This window comes from Mesoplodon bidens (genome assembly GCF_964165515.1).
Source record: "Mesoplodon bidens genome assembly, chromosome: 13".
Lineage (NCBI taxonomy): Eukaryota > Metazoa > Chordata > Mammalia > Artiodactyla > Ziphiidae > Mesoplodon > Mesoplodon bidens.
This window is the reverse complement of record NC_138169.1, coordinates 86,115,029-86,134,542: the sequence shown is the minus strand read 5'-3', so window position 1 is coordinate 86,134,542 and position 19,514 is coordinate 86,115,029. Positions and strand designations below refer to the sequence as shown.

Below are 19,514 nucleotides of genomic sequence, written 5' to 3'. Positions count from 1 at the left end.
ATTTTTCAGTATTAGAAAAATTTTTGTAACATATTTTTCTTATACATCCTCACAAATGTTCTAGATGGTTTCTATTATTCCAAATTTCCTCCAAAAAAAATGTATTTGCCTACGGCCCTTATCTTTATATTTTAGAAAACCGTGTTTTGTTTTTCTGGTTTTTAAATGCAATCGGGAGCCAAGGATTTACTTTCACTTTGCCTGCACTATGGCTCTGAATAAATAAAATCTTTAGTTATTACCCTTTTCCGTTAAAATGAACAGGAAGTAAGAAAACAGTGATATCTAAACATTTCAAATGAGCACAGCAACAAGTACATTTAATGATAAAGCCACTGATGATATTTTTCACACTTCAAAAGACGGACAAAGCTGTTTCACTACTCTCTGTGTGTGTGGCTACCCTTCTGTTTCTCCAGTTATACTAAATACAGAGAATATCAGTAAAATGACAAAAATGGCGGCACCTCTATCTCAGAAAAGTGCTTTTTACTGCAAAAGCCTTAAAAAGGCAGGCGCCCGTTCTCACAAACAGAATGAGGGGGAAAGATGTTTTCCAAAATGAATTTTCAGGGGATAATTCTTTTCAAAGTAAGATAACTTCAGGGGTGAGGCAATTCTGCAACTGAATCTAACATCTGTTTTAAGTCATAAAGGCCATTCGATTTTGTGGGTTGTACAATTTGCTATTTAACCAACTTTCTACAAAAGCGTGGTGAAATGGCAGCTTTTAAACCAAGGGCACAGCCACTTCGCTGGCTGCAAGGGAAGGCCCGGGGGCCTCCAGGCAGGAGAGGCCAGCGACAGGCTGCACTGCCCCCAAAGTTGGGGCAGACGTGACTCCGAGGCTCTGGGCTCAGGTAACGTCCACTGTGTGGCAGCTTCCTGGCACCTGCACCAAGGTGTTTTATCTGTCAGAAAACACTGGCATTTGGCAAAAGTGGAGAGTAGTAGATGGTGGGCTGACGTAGCTACTAAAAAGAAGCTATGAGCTTGTGCACCATCTATACCACCAAAATACTGCAGGCTCCAACCAGGAATAAATCCTCTGGGCCCCTCACTCCAACACCTTCCAGCAGGGCTCAGGACTCCATTGCTGTGAATGTTCTTTGGCCCACAGCAAAAAAACATTGACAAAATTCTGCTTTTCAGACCGTTATTGTCTCTGTGTACTTGACGGCAGCCTTTAGAACTTCACCTGCTAGCATTAAATTCTTGAGCTTGGGTGAAAAGAGAGCAAATATGCCACATCTCAAGCCCCTCTTCTGGAGCAGCAGCAAATCAAATTATTTTTCAATTAAACTAGCTTTGTGCTTAAAAGAAAAAAAAAAAAAAAAGGCTATGACTCTAGTTTTTTTTTCCCCACACAGAGAAAACCAAAGCCATCGCCTCTCCTAAACCCCATGATTCGGGCATAATCTAAATGGCTTAGTATTCTTGGATAATACAGCTCATAAAATTAAATCTCCTATCAGAGATTTCAGTATCACTAACTGTGCTCTGAACTCACAGGCAATCCAGTGATGGGAGCTCTGCATTTGGATGGCCTTTGATGGACCTGACGTAGGGCTCACACTTTCTCTCTCTCTCTCTCTCTCTCTCTCTCACCCAGCCAGGTCTATGTGTGAAGACTACAGGAACCTATGATACCCCATCAGGGGATGAACAGAGATCTGGGGCTGCCAATGCCACCTGCCCTTTCCTGAGGGAGGAGGGCCCCCTTGAAGAGCACAGCACCTCTTCTTTTCCTTCCTTTGCCGTGGGACACACACAGCAGTTACACTCTTGAAGGCCGTGCAGTGCCCTGCACAGCACATACATCTCAGCCGATTTCCTCCCAGGGATCCAGTCTTCAGTAGGAAATGCCCAACTAACAGATACTCTGTGCTGGACTTTCCCTTCAAAACGTCTGGTTTAAGAGACGCAAAATCAGAAACACCCATCTTGGTGGAATACAGACCTATAAGGCAAGGATGCTTCGGTAGCTGGGGGGCGGGGGGGTGGATATGCAAAGGGGTGTGAGCATATGTTTGCGGTGGCGAGGAGGGGGCCTCTCATGACACCGAATCCGCTTCAGGGAGCTGTGTCAGTACAAGTCAGGGTCAAGGGCTGGCCGAGATTTAACGCGCAGAATAATCAGCGCACTCGGTATAAGAAAACACCACCTCTCTTCTGTTATGTCCACACGATGGGCGGTGGGAGACAACTTGATATCGTTTGCTACATGCCATGACGATGAATAATTTGCCACAAACACTGCCTGAAAGTCCCTTTCTAAGCAAGAGGCTCCCCCTCCCAGGGAACTGTATGCTCGCATCTCTGGTACAAGCCCTGATAAGACAAGAATTTCCCAGACTTGAACTACAGATTCTGTAGTTTCAGTAAACAAATAGTATAGGGCCAAAGGGGGCAACTCCTTAAAATAAAATAACTCAGAAGAAAATGAGAAACCAAAAAGGCAGCAGTTTTAGAAACTCCGTATCCTTACGGTTATCATAAGGAAACGGCTCAGGTCTACAGCAACAGCCTCTAAAAAGTCCTGATGTTTTCTTTTTAGCAGAGTGTCATACCCTTTAAAATGAAAAGCACGATGCAGTGTCAAAAAAGAGCTAAGAAGGCATTTTAAATATCAATAAAATAGTTTAAAATGAACACTGACATACCCCTGAAAATGCGGGGGTTTCTGTAAATGTCTTCACTTTTTTTTAAAAAGAGACACACCCGTACAGCATGCTTTCCTGTTTGTTTCCATAGCTTTAGGTAGCGCCAGCTATGTTCTTGAGTCCAACTTCTAAAAATACCAGTGTGGAATTCACCACCTCCTTACTATTCTCTTTTTACCTAAAGGCGAAAAGTAAATCCAGTTTCTCTTCACTGATTGTAGGCCTGGTTTTCATTTGTGCAGTAGTCCTTTTGATAACAATGCCTAGTTAAAACATCCATTAAAAGTCTGTAGCAGGCATTTAATGGAAGGAAAATCTAATAGGGTTCCACTGAAACTCCTTCATTAGCTTTGAAAAGAGTTCTCTCCTATAGTGCTAACAGACACAGACAGACAGACACACACACACACACACACACAAGGGAAATGGAGCCAAAGAGAGAGACAGAGGTGAGAGAGAGAGAGGCGCGTTCACATATTTAGGGATGGATTATGAATCTTGGAAAAGAATTAGGTCGAATATTCTTTGCTTTTTCTCGGCTACCTAAACCAACTCTTCCTAAATGAAGAGCTCATTCTGTAACTCTCACCTGCTGTCTCCAAGCCGTAAAAGGAAGACTCACAGGAACACAGGGCTGAAGTGAACACTGTTTGAGGCCATCCGAGCTTGGAACACCCGAAAACATTCTCCACCAGGCAAAAGGCAGGACTGAAACAGGCCTGAGACGGGCAAAGCAAAATCTCCAGGAAGAGGGGCTTGAGTGCCGTGTTCTGACCCACAGCCCTCGCCGTCCTGGAGGAAACTGGCTTCCAGTCTGCCTGCTGGGACTCGGGCAGCGCTCAGCTCATCCCCCAGTCAACAGAGGAGACAGGCCAGGCCGGCGTGGATGTCCCTGTGGATGCTGTGCCCCAGACGGCAAAGTTCACCCCCAAGGGCACGGGGGGTCGGAGTCCAGGGCAATGCCACTCCCTGCCGTCAGCCCCCCTCCTTCCTGATCTGACACACACAGTCCAGCAGGCTTCAGTCACCCTTTTCCTAATGTACAGCCCACACTTGCTAGAATACTTCCTTCTTTATCAGGAACTTGTCTTTTTGGGGTTTTGTTTTTGTTTTTCTTTTTAATTAATGTATTTATTTATGTTTGGCTGCGTTGGGTCTTCGTTGCCATGCGCGGGCTTCTCATTGCGGTGGCTTCTCTTGTTGCAGAGCACACGGGCTCTAGGCGCGCAGGCTTCAGTAGTTGTGGCTCATGGGCTCTAGAGCACAGGCTCAGTAGTTGTGGTGCACGGGCTTAGTTGTTCCGCGGCATGTGGGATCTTCCCGGACCAGAGCTTGAACCCATGTCCCCTGCATTGGCAGGCGGATACTTAACCACTGCGCCACCAGGGAAGCCCATCATTTTTGGTTTTGATTTGGGGGGGGACCCTGGTTACCAAGCTGTATGGGTTTCCCGTGGTCTCACCCCAGCCCCACTTTTTCCACAAGCCCTGCTACTTCCGGAACGCACGTGGTGTGTTCCAGCTGAAAGCCGGCACCGAGACCCAGTTAACAATTTCAAGAAAAGGCAAAACCATCCAAGTTAAACTCAAAGGAGAACTGTGTACTTATAAAATACGTTTACAAAAAGCTTTTTGGACTCTCAAGCTAATTGAGAGTTGCCAGTCAGAAGACTTATGTTACAGATGAAACTGTATGGTGCCTGTCTGTCATTCTCCTAAATCTGAAGATTCCTCAGCCATTCCTACTGATTCTGCTAAAGGCCGCTGGGACCTGGCAGGGAGACGATTCCCTTCCAACCGCCACTTACAAGGACAAATGCACATTTTATTCACCCTTCAAATGACCTACAAGCTGCCTGCTCCACAAAGCCCCCCGAGCATCCCCCAACCCACCCAGACAAGAGGCATCCCTTTTGGCTTGGACTCCCGCTAACAAGCTGTGTGGAAGTCCCCTGTAACCTGTATCACTTTCCATGTTATTAAGAGACGGACGTGCAGCCTCATCTCCCCAACTCAACCTGTGAGCTCGCGGGGTGAGGTCCAGCCTGCTAATGTCGCGTCCCTCAAAGGGTTTCCTGGACACGGTGGAACCTCCAGAATGGCTGTCAGAAGAATGGGCTGGAAGTAACCGGGCTACGTCACTCGTGTGTGATGAACGCCTCGTCCAGAGGTGGCAAAAAGCCCCAGAAGAGTAAACCAGGCCTGGCGGTTACACCCCGCAAGGCCAGGGGCCCAGCCAGCCCAGCCCCCCTCCCAGCTGCGTTCCCGGCCCCTCCCGCCCCCAGGCCTGCCCTCCTGAGGGGCTGGATGGCAGCCCTACCCCTGCTGTCCCTGGTGTGCAACCCCGGGGCAGACGTGCAGGGGGAGTGACACATGCTTGCTGGCGAGGCCCCTCGTGGCAGGACGGAGACACGGCCGGGAAGGACAAGGAACGGGACCACCAACACGAGGGACACATGTGCCTGAGAATAAGTGGGAGCCACTGAGAAGCCCCTCGGAGGCCGTGGGTCCGGGCGGCGGTGCGGGTTCACCGGCGTTTCCATCTCGAGTTGCTGTGCTCCCCGGAGATGCCCACACCTCCTTCACCACCGCATCAAGCAGCCCTCGCTCCGTGAGCATCTGTCCTGTGGGTGCGGGCCCTTCCCCGGGACAAGGTCACAGCCGTGTGACGTCCCCGACAGGGTAGCAGACAGCAGCTTCCACGCCATAACCCCAAGCGAGGAACACGGTGGGGTTCGGTCCTTCAAATGCCATGGCAACGGACTCAAGGTGACTGATGCTACACCCACTGACCGGCCTCAGTGTGTTTCATGAGGTTTCACGCAATCACGGTTCTGCACGTTTCTCGGGGAGGAGCCCTCTGGAGGCCCTTCCTTTTTGTCACCATCCCACTGGGTAGAGGTGCAGACTCCTCGCAGCAGATCAGGAGTCACCTGTTGATACAAAAGTCCCCATGAGGGCTGGTGGTTCCTTCCTGTCACTTTGGGGTTGGCAACAGCCATGTTCAAAACACCGAGTGGACTAGATGTTTCTGTTAGTTGGCTATGATCAGCCATCGCTATTGGTTATCAATATCGGATATTTACAAGTCGTCCTGAGCACACATGCGACTTCTCTAATTTCATCTGCAGTTAAAAGCTGTTGCCCGATGATAAGACATAAAAGTTTCTCCTTTGGTATCTACAGTGGGTTGACTAGGTCCCCCAAAATCCATGTCTTCCCAGAACCTCACAAAGTGATGTTATTTTGAAACAGGGTCTTGGCAGATATAATTAGTTACGCTGAGATAAGGTCATAAAGATTAGGATGGGGGGCTTCCCTGGTGGCGCAGTGGTTGGGAGTCTGCCTGCCGATGCAGGGGACACAGGTTTGTGCCCCAGTCCGGAAGGATCCCACATGCCACGGAGCGGCTGGGCCCGTGAGCCGTGGCCGCTGAGCCTGCGCGTCCGGAGCCTGTGCTCCGTAACGGGAGAGGCCACAACAGTGAGAGGCCCGCGTACCGCAAAAAAAAAAAGAAAAAGATTAGGATGGGTCCTAAATCCCATGATTGGTGGACCTTATAACAAGAGGAAAGAATACACAGACACACAGGGAAGAGGAGGCCATGTGACGACAGGCAGAGATTGCAGGGATGCAGCCACAAGCCAAGGGACGCTGAGGTCTGCCAGGAGCCATGGGAAGCTGGGAGAGATGAGAAAGGATTCTTCCCTAGAGCCTTCAGGGGAAGCATGGCCCAGCCAGTGCCTTGATTTCGGACTCCCAGCCTCCAGAACTATTAGAGAATAAATTTCTATCGTTTTAACTACTGGTTTGTTTAAGTACTAAATTCCCTCTGGTTTTAATTTTTACCTGTTTGTTATGAGCTTCACCGAATAAGGAAGAAGACAAAGACGTTAGGTCAGAGAATTACAAGCAAAATGGAGCAGACGGTCTGGTCCCCACCATCCAGGTGCAGTGTCCCACCTGCAAGCACACACCTCTGTGCTTCCTGACTCAGGGGGAAGGGGGCTGTCAGTGTAGACCTACCACCCCTGCCCCCTTCAGTGAAGTAAGTGCCACCCGGCTGGGGCACGAGAGCCAGCCTGGGTCAGCAAATCCTGACCTGCAAGCTCATGACAGAGCTAGAGCTTCTAAAGGGGACAGATGGGGACAGAGGCAGGAGAGAAGTGGCACAGGAGTCAGCAGCAGACCACCCCCCCCCAGAACCTGGAACCCACAAACTCAAATGCCACAGGACACTAAGGTGTGTCCTGGAGAGGTGACCCATCTCCCTGCGGAATGTGATGTGTCCCCACATCAGAGACAGTAAGTACTCAGTCAGTCTCTGTTGATTGCTGAGGGGGGAAGACTGTCATCGGAGCAGCCACCCGGAGAAGCCACCCCAGCGGGGGCACGTCCTTTCTGACAGGTGCAGGTGTGGAAGCAGGCGTCACACACTCGCTGAGCGGTAAGCGCTGTCTTCCGACATCCAAACGCTCACTTAAACCCAGGAAACACCCAGCACGTGAGCTGCTGTTCTGAATGCATTCATCTAAAGAGCAGGTCTGGGCTTCCCTGGTGGCGCAGTGGTTGAGAGTCCGCCTGCCGACGCAGGGCACACAGGTTCGTGCCCCAGTCCGGGAAGATCCCACATGCCGCGGAGCGGCTGGGCCCGTGAGCCATGGCCGCTGAGCCTGCACGTCCGGAGCCTGTGCTCCGCAATGGGAGAGGCCACAACAGTGAGAGGCCCACATACTGCAAAAAATAAATAAATAAATAAATAAATAAATAAATAAATAAAGAGCAGGTCTGACTGGCTGTTAACAATTACTGAGTGACTCCGAAGATCAAAATTGAGTAGGTCTGTGTTTTGTGATGGTTACAAAATTGCGGGTGGGATCCTCTTGTTGAGATGACTTAGGACAGGGGAGAAGAGGGAGCACCAGGACACAACGCTACAACCCTATATCCAGACAGGACGCTGTGTGCGACCAGGCAGAGCTCCAGGTGAGCCCACAGGAGGCTTCCACCAGGGGAGGTGGGACCCTCCAAATCAAAGAGGAATCTGTGGTGCTTCGGGCCAGGGGTAGGTGGAAAGAAAGAGCGTGCTCAGGGGAGAGAAAGCACGGAGCACAGGGGCCCGCACAGAGCCCACGCAGCACCTGCGAGAGGGCGGCTCTTCCAGGACTGAGACAGAAGGTGGAAAGATGCTCAGTGACCCGCCCTTTGGATATTCACGGGACCCTAACCATTTGCAAACCATGAAGCTTCTTAGGAAACCTGTAGCACATTAAGTTTCACCCACATCTAAATATTTCATAAAAATTCCAAACTTGGCCAAAAAAAAAAAAAAAAGAAGTGGCAATGTCTTTCTCTCTTTAAAAGCCAACTCATTGTCCTTGAAATTTGCTGAACCATCACTTTCAAGGAAGAATGATGCATCGAAAACCAAGTACAAGAGAGGAAAGGAGAAGATGGACAGTCTTTGAAAAAATTCCATATTTAGGGTGGCAGAGAACGAGTTTAGATTTGCTTGGTAATGCTACAGTTTACTTTTGTCAATGTTAAACTCTGCAAGGATATTTCTATTTCCCAGGGTCGAAAGTTCATAATTTATCTTGGAAGGATAAACTCTTCCAATGGGCTCCAGGAGGGACGTCAAGCACTTTAGTCCAAATTTTCTCCTATTCATAACACATAACAAAGAAAAGCAGAGACACAAACAACCACACCCTGCCACAGGCTCAGGACTGTCAACAAACACAGGGCTTCTCAAACCAGGGGCAACAGTGCTGAGCTTTCTCCCTGATGTTCACGGAGCATTTTCCTCATGTTTACTGCTTTTGAGCCTTTTGCTTCAAACATAAGTGTGTAAATCCCATACAAGGAACAAGACCCCACTTTAATCTCATTCAAAAACATATGTTCAAGAGAGTGAGAATTTTTTTAATAACCAACCATTTACAATGAAAATTTAATTCAGCCATTTAAATTTTGTATAAAAACTTCATTTTATAAGTTTATTATTTTTTATAATTATTTCATAATTTTATAAAAATGAAATGACATAATAATTTGCCTAATCAGCACACGGTCAAGGTGGCCCTATTCTTCCATAAGGAAATCATCACATGACCATACTTCTGAGTGGTGGGGGAGGGGAAATGCCAAAAAAGTGTCTTTTAGGGGTTCGAAGGGAGCTTAGCTTCAAGGTGCCCTTGAAATTTTAATCAAAAAACAAAATCAAACATTAGCACCACAATATCAACTACTCATCTAATTAAGACCATTATCCTACCAGACGAGGATCTGAACAGGGGGTGTGCCAGGACGCCGATGAAGCTTCGGGCCCCCACCTTGCACCGGCCCTTTCTACAGCCCTGGGATCTGTGTGTCCACAGGGCCACCTGCGATGCGCAGAGCGCCACACTTCCACCGGGGCTGGGAGGGCAGCTGTCTCCTCCCAGCCCAGCCCCCTCCATGGCACACCTCCCAAGATGGCCATCGTGGTCTCATCTGGATAGGATAATGGTGGCTGAGTTGTGTGTGATGTCACATGTCTGATGGTCCTCAACCATCCGAGATAAAAGACCACCTCCCCTTACCGGCACCAGAGGGGTGGCTGGACCATCTTTCCATGTGGCTACACCACATAGAAAACCAGATGCCTCAGGCAACTCATTAATTATATGTTATTTTTCTGGATTTTGTCATGTTTTTCAGCTTTTTAAGATTTGTGGTTTGCTGTGATTTCCTTTCTCGTACTAAATAAATCGTCATCCTCATACCTAACATTTTATTCACAATTTTGTACTTATTTTCTTAAAGAAGCTCCCCCCGCAAACCTGGCTCCTGCCCCAGCACCGGACACCGTGAAATTCACAGACTATCCCTTGGGTCTCCATCTCGAGTGTTTAAGCCCGTGGGTCGCTCCCCGAGCTCTGCTGAGGCTCCGAGGCCAGACTCCTGCCTCCGATGAGCACAACTCAGTTGGTCTCACTCCAAGAACATGCTTCCCCTGTACAGAAAACAAATCACGTTTTTTCCTAGAACAGTGTGACTTAATGTCCCAGTTTGCCGATTCTCGGTCATCTTAGAGCTCCCAGCATACCCCACACAGGCAGCCCCAGGAGCTGCCTACTCGATGTCCACACTTGGCCAATGGAGTTTCACGGTGTTAACAGCCGTACACAGTAGCTAGACAATGTCCAGCAAACCCGTCCATCAATGCTTCAGTACGTGGACCGCGTCTGCACTCGCCATGTCCTGACTGCAAATGTCTGCTTGCACCTCACACACAAGACTGCACGGAAGAACTCACCAGCGGGTAGCTCAAAAGAGTTAAAAACAAAGTATAAGCCTGTTCAAGAAGGCTTCTGATAAATTAATACGTGAGACACAGGATGAGTTATTTAGAAATGAGGGCTATTTCTAAACACCCCTAACCTTTGAGCTTGATGTGTTAGAGAACATCCAGGCTCTCCTTCAAAATCATGTTGCTGCCACTGGAGAAACAGAAACAGAAACAAACAAAATAGTGTGTGTGCGTGAGTGTGTGTCGTGTGTGTGTTGGTGTGTGTGCATGCGTACACATATGTACACACATATTCGTATATATATATGCAGGTGAGGGGTAAGATGTTTGTTCTCCTCTCACACGTGCAGCATGAGAAAGATTCACAACCATGGTACAGGAACCACTCTGACACGCAACCTTCAAAGGAGAGCAGAGCTCAGGAATCCTCTGGTCCATCTCCTTTGGTTTGTACTTGAAGAATTCGAGGCGCAAGCTGCAGCACGTGAGCAGAAGGGCCAGGGATTATCCAGGCTTCAGCCCAAAGCCCCCTGCAGAGTTCTACCCCACACCCCAACATTCCGAGACAGATTCCAGGGAGCTGTGTGACAAAAATTAAAACATGAACAACCTACGGGTGGTTTCAGAGGCCAAGGACTCAAACCTTCTGGGCTTGATTTGTGTGACCTTATGTATCTTATTCTCAGTGACCTCAAGACAATCTACATGACCCCAACTTCAGTAAGCCTCACTCTATACAATGGAGATAAGAGTAGGATCACTATAAAAATTAAATTACATAATACGAGGGCAGTGTGCAGGAATACGGTAAATTCAGTCACTCTACAAATATTTATTGAGCACCTACTATTTCCCAGGCACTGTTCCAGACACCATGTGGACAGCAGTGAACGAAACAGACAAACCCCTATCCCTATGGAGCTTAAATTTTAGAGAAAATGTCCACTACTATCATTGCTATTATTATTATTAGATGCTGGCATTTGCAAAGGTGCACTGAGAAGAATGCCACACAATATTTTATAACCAAATAACTGAATTTGTCCCTTAAACATGTGTTTTATAATCTAATGTCCCCAGGTGCAAATGCAACTTTGGAGATATTGTCATAAAGGAAATGCAATTATGTAACAACCTAAATGGGAGAACAATTTTAAAAAGAATAGATACATGTATATGTAAAACTGAATCACTTTGCTGCACACCTGGAACTAACACAACATTGTTAATCAACTATACTCCAATATAAAATAAAAAGTTAAAAAAAAAAGAAAAGAAAAAGAAATGCAATTTGGCAGCAGGCTTTCTACTTCTGGTCCAGCTGCATCCCGTCCCCAGTAAGAGGCACAGGAAGACACAGCTGCAGAGCAGTTTTAAAGAGATGGGAATTTTCTAGAATTGGGTCTGCAAATACCCTGACTACCTACCTTAATGATTCCAGGGGAGGCCACAGGGAAGAATGTGTGACACACCTGTCACATGGGGAGGGACTGAGACACACCAACACCCTCAGAACATCAGCAGGGCCACTGGGTGATGACCAGCAGGGCCACTGGTGATGACCAACAGGGCCACTGGGTGTGACCAGCAGGACCACCGGGTGATGACCAGCAGGGCCACTGCTGATGACCAGCAGGGTCAACGGGTGATGACCAGCAGGGCCACTGGTGATGACCAGCATGGTCAGTGGTGATGACCAGCAGAGCCACTGGGTGATGACCAGCAGGGCCACTGGGTGTGACCAGCAGGGTCAACAGTGATGACCAGAAGGGCCACTAGGTGTGACCAGCAGGGTCAACGGTGATGACCAGCAGGGCCACTGGTGATGACCAGCAGGGTCAACAGTGATGACCAGTAGGGCCACTGGTGATGACCAGTGCTCACAGCACTTAGCACATGCCCACTATGTATCGCACAGAATTTCTCTATTAGACACAGATGTAGATGCAATGGCCAAAAAGAGGACTCTGATCTGAAGAGAGTACGGCCAGAGTCAGCAGTGCAGCAGGGAGAGCAGTCTTCTAACTAAAACTGGAAGAGCTAGTGTGAAGGGACTTGAGACATGAGAGGACCCCCCCGCAGGAAGCAGAGTGGCCTCCCTGCTGTCCCTGGCAAAGGCAAAAGGCAGATTATGGATGAACTATGTGGAGTCACAGAGGAAAAGACAGGTGAGAGAAACTGGAAAATGGATTTTTTTGTTTCCCATATTCAATCCTGATCACATTTATTTCATCACTCAATGAAATTTTTACATCCACAGGATGCATAATAAAATATTTTAGGTAAAGTTAGTATTGATAACCACTATAGTTTTCAAAATATTCTCACTCTACTGTGAGATCCATTAGCTCAAGGACCTTCCTACTTATTTTTTCTTTCCTCTCAAACTGTCTGGAAACCAGCAGGTGCTCAAAATAAGTATTTACTGGAAAAATAAACCAACGAACGAACAATTGGAGAAATGAGCCCATGAACTCTGAGGTAGGAATCAGTGTGAGTTAGAACAGTCCCGATTCACAGTGGGGAAATCTAATGTTTAAGGAAAGGATAGGACCCCTCTAAGGATTCAGGGATGGTCAGTTTGGGGGTTGAGATTAAAGCCATCCCAGTGTTTTCTGCCCAACAGCATCAATGCACAAGCTGGGGTCACCCCGGAAAGTTCCCGAGAAATAATAATGAGAGTCAGTGACCCAACTCTGCATGTCAAGACAACAAGGCGACTGTAGGTTTCAGGTCAGTATTTATTTCTTATTTCTTGTTTATTTCGATATTTATCGCTGGTTCCAAGAGGATTTAAGGCAGCTTGATGTGTGCTCAGGAAGGCGCCTGGATTGAACCTCACACGGGATAATGCGTGTGAAGCAACTCCCAGTACAAGTGCAGTGGGTGTACCACCGGCTCTTGGCAATTGGAAAACCTGGGTGCAGCGGCTTAATGCCTTCATCACTCAAAAGGGAAAGAAACTAATAATTATCAATATTGTCACTAGTAATAAAAGCAGTTTCTCAACAGAAAAAATCTTTCCATGTGCTGGGTCTACTGAGAAGACAAAGGAAAAGGCACTGCCATCCACCACAAGACCTAAAACTCATCTAAAAACCCACCATAATATCACAATTTCTCCCTCGAGTGTTTTATGAACAGCAAATACGAAGAGAAAAAAATATATTCTTACTGATAGCCTTGAACTAAGTTTATAGAAATGTGTGTGTATAAATATGTCAGATTTAACAGAAAACTTAATGGAAATATCAAGACCCATTTTCTGAATGGGGGTTGGTAACCAAGAACTAGCACACAAGCACACTAATGAAGGCCATCTCAAAAACAAAAGATACAAAGTTTAATGGGGAGAAAAACCCTTTCAAATAACCATGCAAAAGCCCTGGCAAAGCAGTTATTATTCCCAAAGCATCGCCACTAACCCATCGTCCGGAACTATATTTATTATGACTTATTAGATTTTGGAGCAATTGTCCTCTGAAGAGCACAGATACTGCAAAATAACTTTTAAAAGTGTGCACAGATTTTATGAGGAACATTTTGAAAGCCAAGTGTCATTGGAAATTGGTAGAGGAGGTAGACGAGAGAGAAGGAAAGGGGCAGGAGAGCCGCGGATGAGCAGAATCGGGGTTGGGAGAAGCCAGAGCAGCAGCAGGGGGGGCAGGTGTGCAGGGAACCAGCAGCTGGAATTTCAAAGTGCAATAAAGGCTCCGAGGGGCCACCCCACGTCTCTGGCCCACAGCCTGGCCCTGTCAGTCACGTGGCCAGCCATCATGTACACGTGGGATGCGGAAGATCCCCCCACTTACAGGATATATTTCAGCTCCTGTCTGTGTAGAGAGGGGCCCATCTAAAATTAGCATCTTCTCAATGACATGATGTGGAATCTGAAAGAGAACAAAACCCCGGGTGTGGCCTTGCATTTCAAAGAAAACAGCAAAAAGGGATATAGGCGATGTACAAATAACCCTGCACTCTTAGGCGCCCCCTAAAAAGGGTATTTTTTTTAAAAGCATTTTAAAAATCAATTAATCAATCCTCCCAACCCACTGCACAAAGGAAGCCTTACCAGTCAGTGTACTGCATCCTACACGGGGAGCAGGGCGGCCACGCAGGTGTGCAGTGAATGAGCACCTCAGTGTGGACCGTCCAACAGTTCAAAGGACGAACAGTCTTCCCGAGTGAGAAATGAAGGCAGCTCGACACAACCCCTCAAAAAGGAAGTTATTTACAGGGTCCTTTAAACTCCAAAATTCTGCGAGTTACTGAAGATCGTTAATGCCAATCCACGGGCTGATTCACCCCATCCTACCCCGCCGGAAAAAGGAAAGGACCCCAGCATGTCTGTGATTCCCGCGTGTGAACCCTGGTCATCCAGAACCAATGGCCCGAACGTGCTGTGCGTCTCAGCACGTTTCTTACAGGCGTGGGATGGTTGGGAAAGCCCTCATTTTAGTATTGTTACTGTGTTTATATATTCACCAGGAAAATCGACAGGAACATTGGAGCTTTGTTAAGAGAGGGCTTCTGTTTTTTCCTCCCTAAGTAAACTGTGCTACGATACTAATTCCAGATTCCTCCCCCAAAATGAGAGAAGGCTGTACTTCACGAGACGCAGGAGAATATACCGGCAGTAAAGTATGTTTCTACAGTTCAAAGTTTTAAATAAGTAAGCGGGAAGGCTGCAGATATAACGAATATCACTCCTCTCTGTGGGCATGGGAGAACCGCTAGGTGAGAGTGAGAGGTGAGACCAGCCCAGGACTCAGAACCTCGGAGGCAGCGGCCAAGCCACGGACGACACGTGGCTCCCACGACAGGCAGGTCTGTGAAGTGGGCTCGTGCACGACATGACCCACAACCTCTCCCCTCATCTCTCTCCAAAATCCAAACAGCTCTGAGAACCTAAGGGTTTCTCCTAAATTTGTTATGGAAAGTCTAGCCTGCCCTGACCTCATTGACAGTAAAACCCAATGGTACATGGTTTCTATTTATTCACCCCAAGTACCGTGAATATTCATACGTTTCACTGTAGGAAAATCACGTTTCATTAAGCCGAGGATGCAGCAAATAGACAATACAGGCATTGAAGCTCTTTTCAAAAATCTAAAAAATTCTGACTTCCAAAACCTCAAGGATTTCAGGCAAAGGATTGTGGTCCTCCGTTGAAACTTCCCCACCGGTTGTCTGGGGGCGGGGAACGCACCAGGGCTCCCTTTACAGTTTACCTGGAGTCTCAGTATATACCGGGCACATGAGAAGCCATGATCGGAAAACTCTTTTCCAACTAGCAGAACTATCCACTAGAAGGAAATGTTTCATACCCTCAGAAATACCTAACAAATGAACAAATGAACAAAAAAATTTGATGACAAATTGAGTAAAGCAAACCTAATTCCCAAATTAAACTTATTTTAGACTTTCCAAAATACACGCTAAAGATCTCTCAGCTACATGGTCTGAATATCCACCAGCAAAATCAAGTAAATAAACCCTCCAGGTAATTCGAATTAAAGAAGTTCTATTTTGTGACAAACAGTTGCCTCAAATTTGGATTTATTGCTGTAAATTCCCTGTGTAGATACATTACAATCCCAACTGAGAAACAAAGGAAACATCCCTACTTGGAAGGTTCATAACTGTTGGGAATCTGACCTAAATTATTAAAAATAGGTCACAATATGCATTTGTTTTCCTTGCTAGGGGAAATATTTGGAGCCCTGTGAGTATCTAAAATTCAGTACAGGGTCCAGGGAGGTACTACTGCCTACACGTTAGCTGGTGTACTACCTACACCAAGAACTGTCCCCTCAATGTCAGCAATGCTTCAGAGAGACTCTAAATGCTCTGGTGGGGGTGAGGGGTGACAGACGCAAGATCAGAAGGACCCCAGCAGACACCGGGACCCGGCAGAAACAGAGCACAGTGGTGACGTGACGGGCAAGGCTTGGCGTCCACTCCAAGCTGAGCAGCCACAGGTCCCAGTGAAGGAGCCAGCGGACAATGGCCACACACCCACCGCCTGGGACCCAACAGGACAGAAACCGCATCTCACCTCACAGCACCCACTGCCAACCCCCAAACGCTGTCGGACTGGCCTCCAACCTGGGCTGTGTCCTGAACAGCTGGGGTTTGGTTTTTCCCACCAGCGAACTGATGTTTGCTTTTCTTCAACTGGCTTATTGAAATACTATAAATCATCTGGTTCGCCTCCCATCTCCCTGGGGCGCTCATTTGAGTCCCCCTGCACAGCACCAACATGGAAGGGGGGAAACAGTGTTTAAAGGATATTTTCGAGTTTCCCGTCCAGGCATTTTCCATCCGCTCCTTTGTTCCTTTTTTCTCAGAGGAGCCAGGAAGGGCCAGTGCTACCCCCCAACAAATGGCAGGGCCGTCGGGGGACTCGAGGAAGAGGGACAACAACTCTTTAATTTCGCACACATGATATGTTCAACCACTAAGGTCATACCTGCGTGTGGTGACTGACAACTCTTCAGCTTGATTCAAAGCAAACAGCTGCTGGTTTGATTGCCTAGCAACTAAAAAATGACGGATGACCCTTAAGATGGATAACTCCCATAAATCACCTCATTCAAACGCTCCAAGAAAAAAATTAAAAAACAATGGTTTTCATGACATTTGCTGCACTCCGTAATGCGCCGTGATAAATTTGGCCTCCTTATGGATGCATGGCTGTGTCTGCTGAAGTTCGGGCACTTTTGTTCCCATTTTCCATCTTCCTGGAAGCTGCAGGCCCCTCCGTAAGGGGTGTGTGTGTGTGTGTGTGTGTGTGCGCGTGCGTGCGTGCGTGCGTGCGTGCGTGTGTGTGTGTGTGTACAGGCTGCACGGTCAGAAACTTGACTTCCTGAGCCCGGCACTACAAGACAGAGGGGGGCTGTGCTGAATCCCCCCCTACACACACAGCTTTTAATCAGGAAGCGGTGGTCCTACATCACCAAGACGGCAGAGGAGCCCATGCATTAATAATGGTTACAATATATTTAGTGTAATGACTTGACCTCAGCCAACATCATGGACGCCATGATTCATACGAATTTGATAGACTACTTCCTGTTTGCAGATATTTCATAGGTTCCTAAAAGGCCAGGAATGTGCTTTCAGCTTGCAAATAAACACAGACCTGTACCCCAACGAGACTGATGGGAGAGCTTGGTATCTGTCCTTTAAAACACCCACATTGTCAACCAGTACACGGATGCCCTTATTTTTCCAGGTGTTATTTTACCCTTCTCTGTCTAACATTCAAGAGTGGGTGCCAGGGGATTTCTCCGGCAGTCCAGCGGTTAAGACTCCGAGCTCCCACTGCAGGGGGCACAGATTCGATCCCTGGTTGGGGAACTAAGATCCCACAGGCCGCATGGTGCAGCTGGAAAAAAAAAAAAAAAGAGCGGGTGCCAGAAATTCATTTCACCCTCTTTCTTTGGCCCTGTCTTTTTGTTACACTGGGTTTCAGTTTTCTGTTTTTAAGGTGCATCAACAGCACAAGGAAGGCTGCTCCCAAGAGAACCATCCCACCGCAGACCTGGGTTAGCGGTTTGAAATAGGAAAAAGGTTCCTGTTTCCCAATCCCCTCCCATCACCGCTCGCCGGTCCACTCGGCCTGCTGGACGTGGCGGCCGCCCCACTCCCCTGGCCTGGAGGAGCCAGGCCTTTCTCACCGAGGTGCGCAGTCACCCGACAAGCGCGCTGTGCTGGGCTCGGAGAGAAGGGAGACTAGGCGGTCCTGCCCTCTGGGAGCCCAGCGTCTCCGGGGACACAGACACGCCCTGGAGCAACTTTATGAACAGAGACAAGCACTGGGGAGTCCCGCAGCCTGGCACGTGCCCATCAGACTGGGCACCCCTTGAAAGCTGATTAGTTTCCAATGCTGAAAAGAAGGGATGACTTCGGGTTCAGTGCGCTGCACAACTGCAAGGAACTGTCTATGTTTAAATCCCGAAGGGGGCGGGAAGAGTACTTAGTCCAGGCGACAGTCTGAGCCTCAGAGCTGCTCTGGGGCCAGTGGTGGCGGCCCTCTGCATGTCAGCGCGACCCGGCTCCACGGAGAGCACCTGGCCCCGGGGCCCCGTGTCAGGCCGGCACCAGGATGGCCGAGGCGCAGCTGCCCAACACCCGCCCAGCTGAGCTGAGCCGAGCCTCACTCACTTTCAGAAGCTCCTCCACCCACCATCTGCACCCACCACCCTGAAATGGAAGAAAGGAAATCAAGCAACATTAGCAACAAATAAATGAGTTAGGGGCCAAAGAGCCACGCCCCAGGCAGACAATGCTCTCGACCCAGGTATGGCAGGTGGAGCGACTTGTCCGAAATGAAGCGAGCACCCCCTGCCCCCCGGGTGGGTGTGCTGACACTCGAGCTTCCGGGATCCGCCCCACGTAGGAATTGCAAATCCACTAGGATGTCCAGTGCTACAATCTTCTAAGAACAGAGATAGGAGAGCCAGTCCTTGCAAGGCTGAACTTTTGATGCCCTGATCCTGGGCGGGAAGATCCCTTAGCCCCCGGCTGAGCCGGCATCAGAAACTGCGGCACAGCAAAGCACGGTGAGAAAAGCTGCTTTTGAGTAGGTCGAGGAGACGCCTTCCGTTGCATATGCTCCTACCTTTAGACACCCGGAGATAACTGCGCCTTCTCCCCAAAGCTTCATGCTCCTGACACAGAGGCGTTTCAGCTTCATTTGTCTTCCTAAATATAAATGGCCGCTATCTGTAGCACTTAGGAGAGGCTAGCTGGCTTCAAATGAATAGCATCTTAACTGTTTCCCTGATAATGGTAAGCTCTGGGGTGCAACTCCATTTCTAATACGATCGGAGTCCTACAGGGATAACGAAGCTCTGGAGCTCGGGCTTTAAGGCACATCTGCAGGGCCACGGGCTGAGCCACCTCGCTTTCTCAGCACTTCTGACTGTCCTCCACCTCCCTGGGGAGGCCTTGGGGCAGGAACCCACTCAACAGGACAAGCCGGTGTGCTGTCCCTTTAAGACTGAAATGCTTGTTTCCTTTCTGTAAGAAAAGTAAATCACGCTATAGTGAGTTGAGCTTTGAAAAAAACATCCATCCGTTAAAGTTCATGGATTCGCATTTCCAGATTGTCCCTCCCCTGGCTGGGTCTCAAGTTACAGCCTTGTACAACCCAAGTCTAAATAATATTCACCATGATAAATGACACCATAACTCCGATATCCACAATCAATCTTTGCTTTAAAGATACATCCATCTTCAATAATGTTGATGGGGATTCTGTAAAATGGGAAACGTGACTCTTTTCCTGACCTCGTGACGGTGGAGAAGGAAAAGCTCTGAGTGACGGTTGTCAGCTCACATCTGGCTGCAAAAATAAATTAGCCTTTATGCAGACAAATGAAAGGGCCAGCTCTGCCTAGAAAACAGCCACTCCTGAGCAACGGCTAATTTATAGGATTTCTTTCTGGAAAGTTCCTGGCTGAGGGAACAGTCTGCTTAGCTATCTCTTTAAATGATATCTGAAGCTGTAAATAACTTCAGTCCTGGGAGGACACAAAGTACAAAGGGGTA

At 48.1% G+C, this 19,514-nt stretch overlaps 1 protein-coding gene across 2 annotated transcripts in view; it reads right to left on the bottom strand.

The window, feature by feature from the left end:
• TSHZ1 (teashirt zinc finger homeobox 1) overlaps positions 1 to 19,514 on the bottom strand; it is a 76,676-nt gene that overhangs the window by 40,981 nt on the left and 16,181 nt on the right. The window contains exon 1 of one of the 2 annotated variants that reach the window (XM_081251874.1): positions 3,253 to 3,270. The exons of the other annotated variant lie outside the window; for it this stretch is intronic. The gene's annotated coding sequence lies outside the window, so the exon portion shown is untranslated. Of the gene's footprint in view, positions 1 to 3,252; positions 3,271 to 19,514 lie in introns of those variants that run through there. 2 annotated transcript variants of the gene reach the window in all.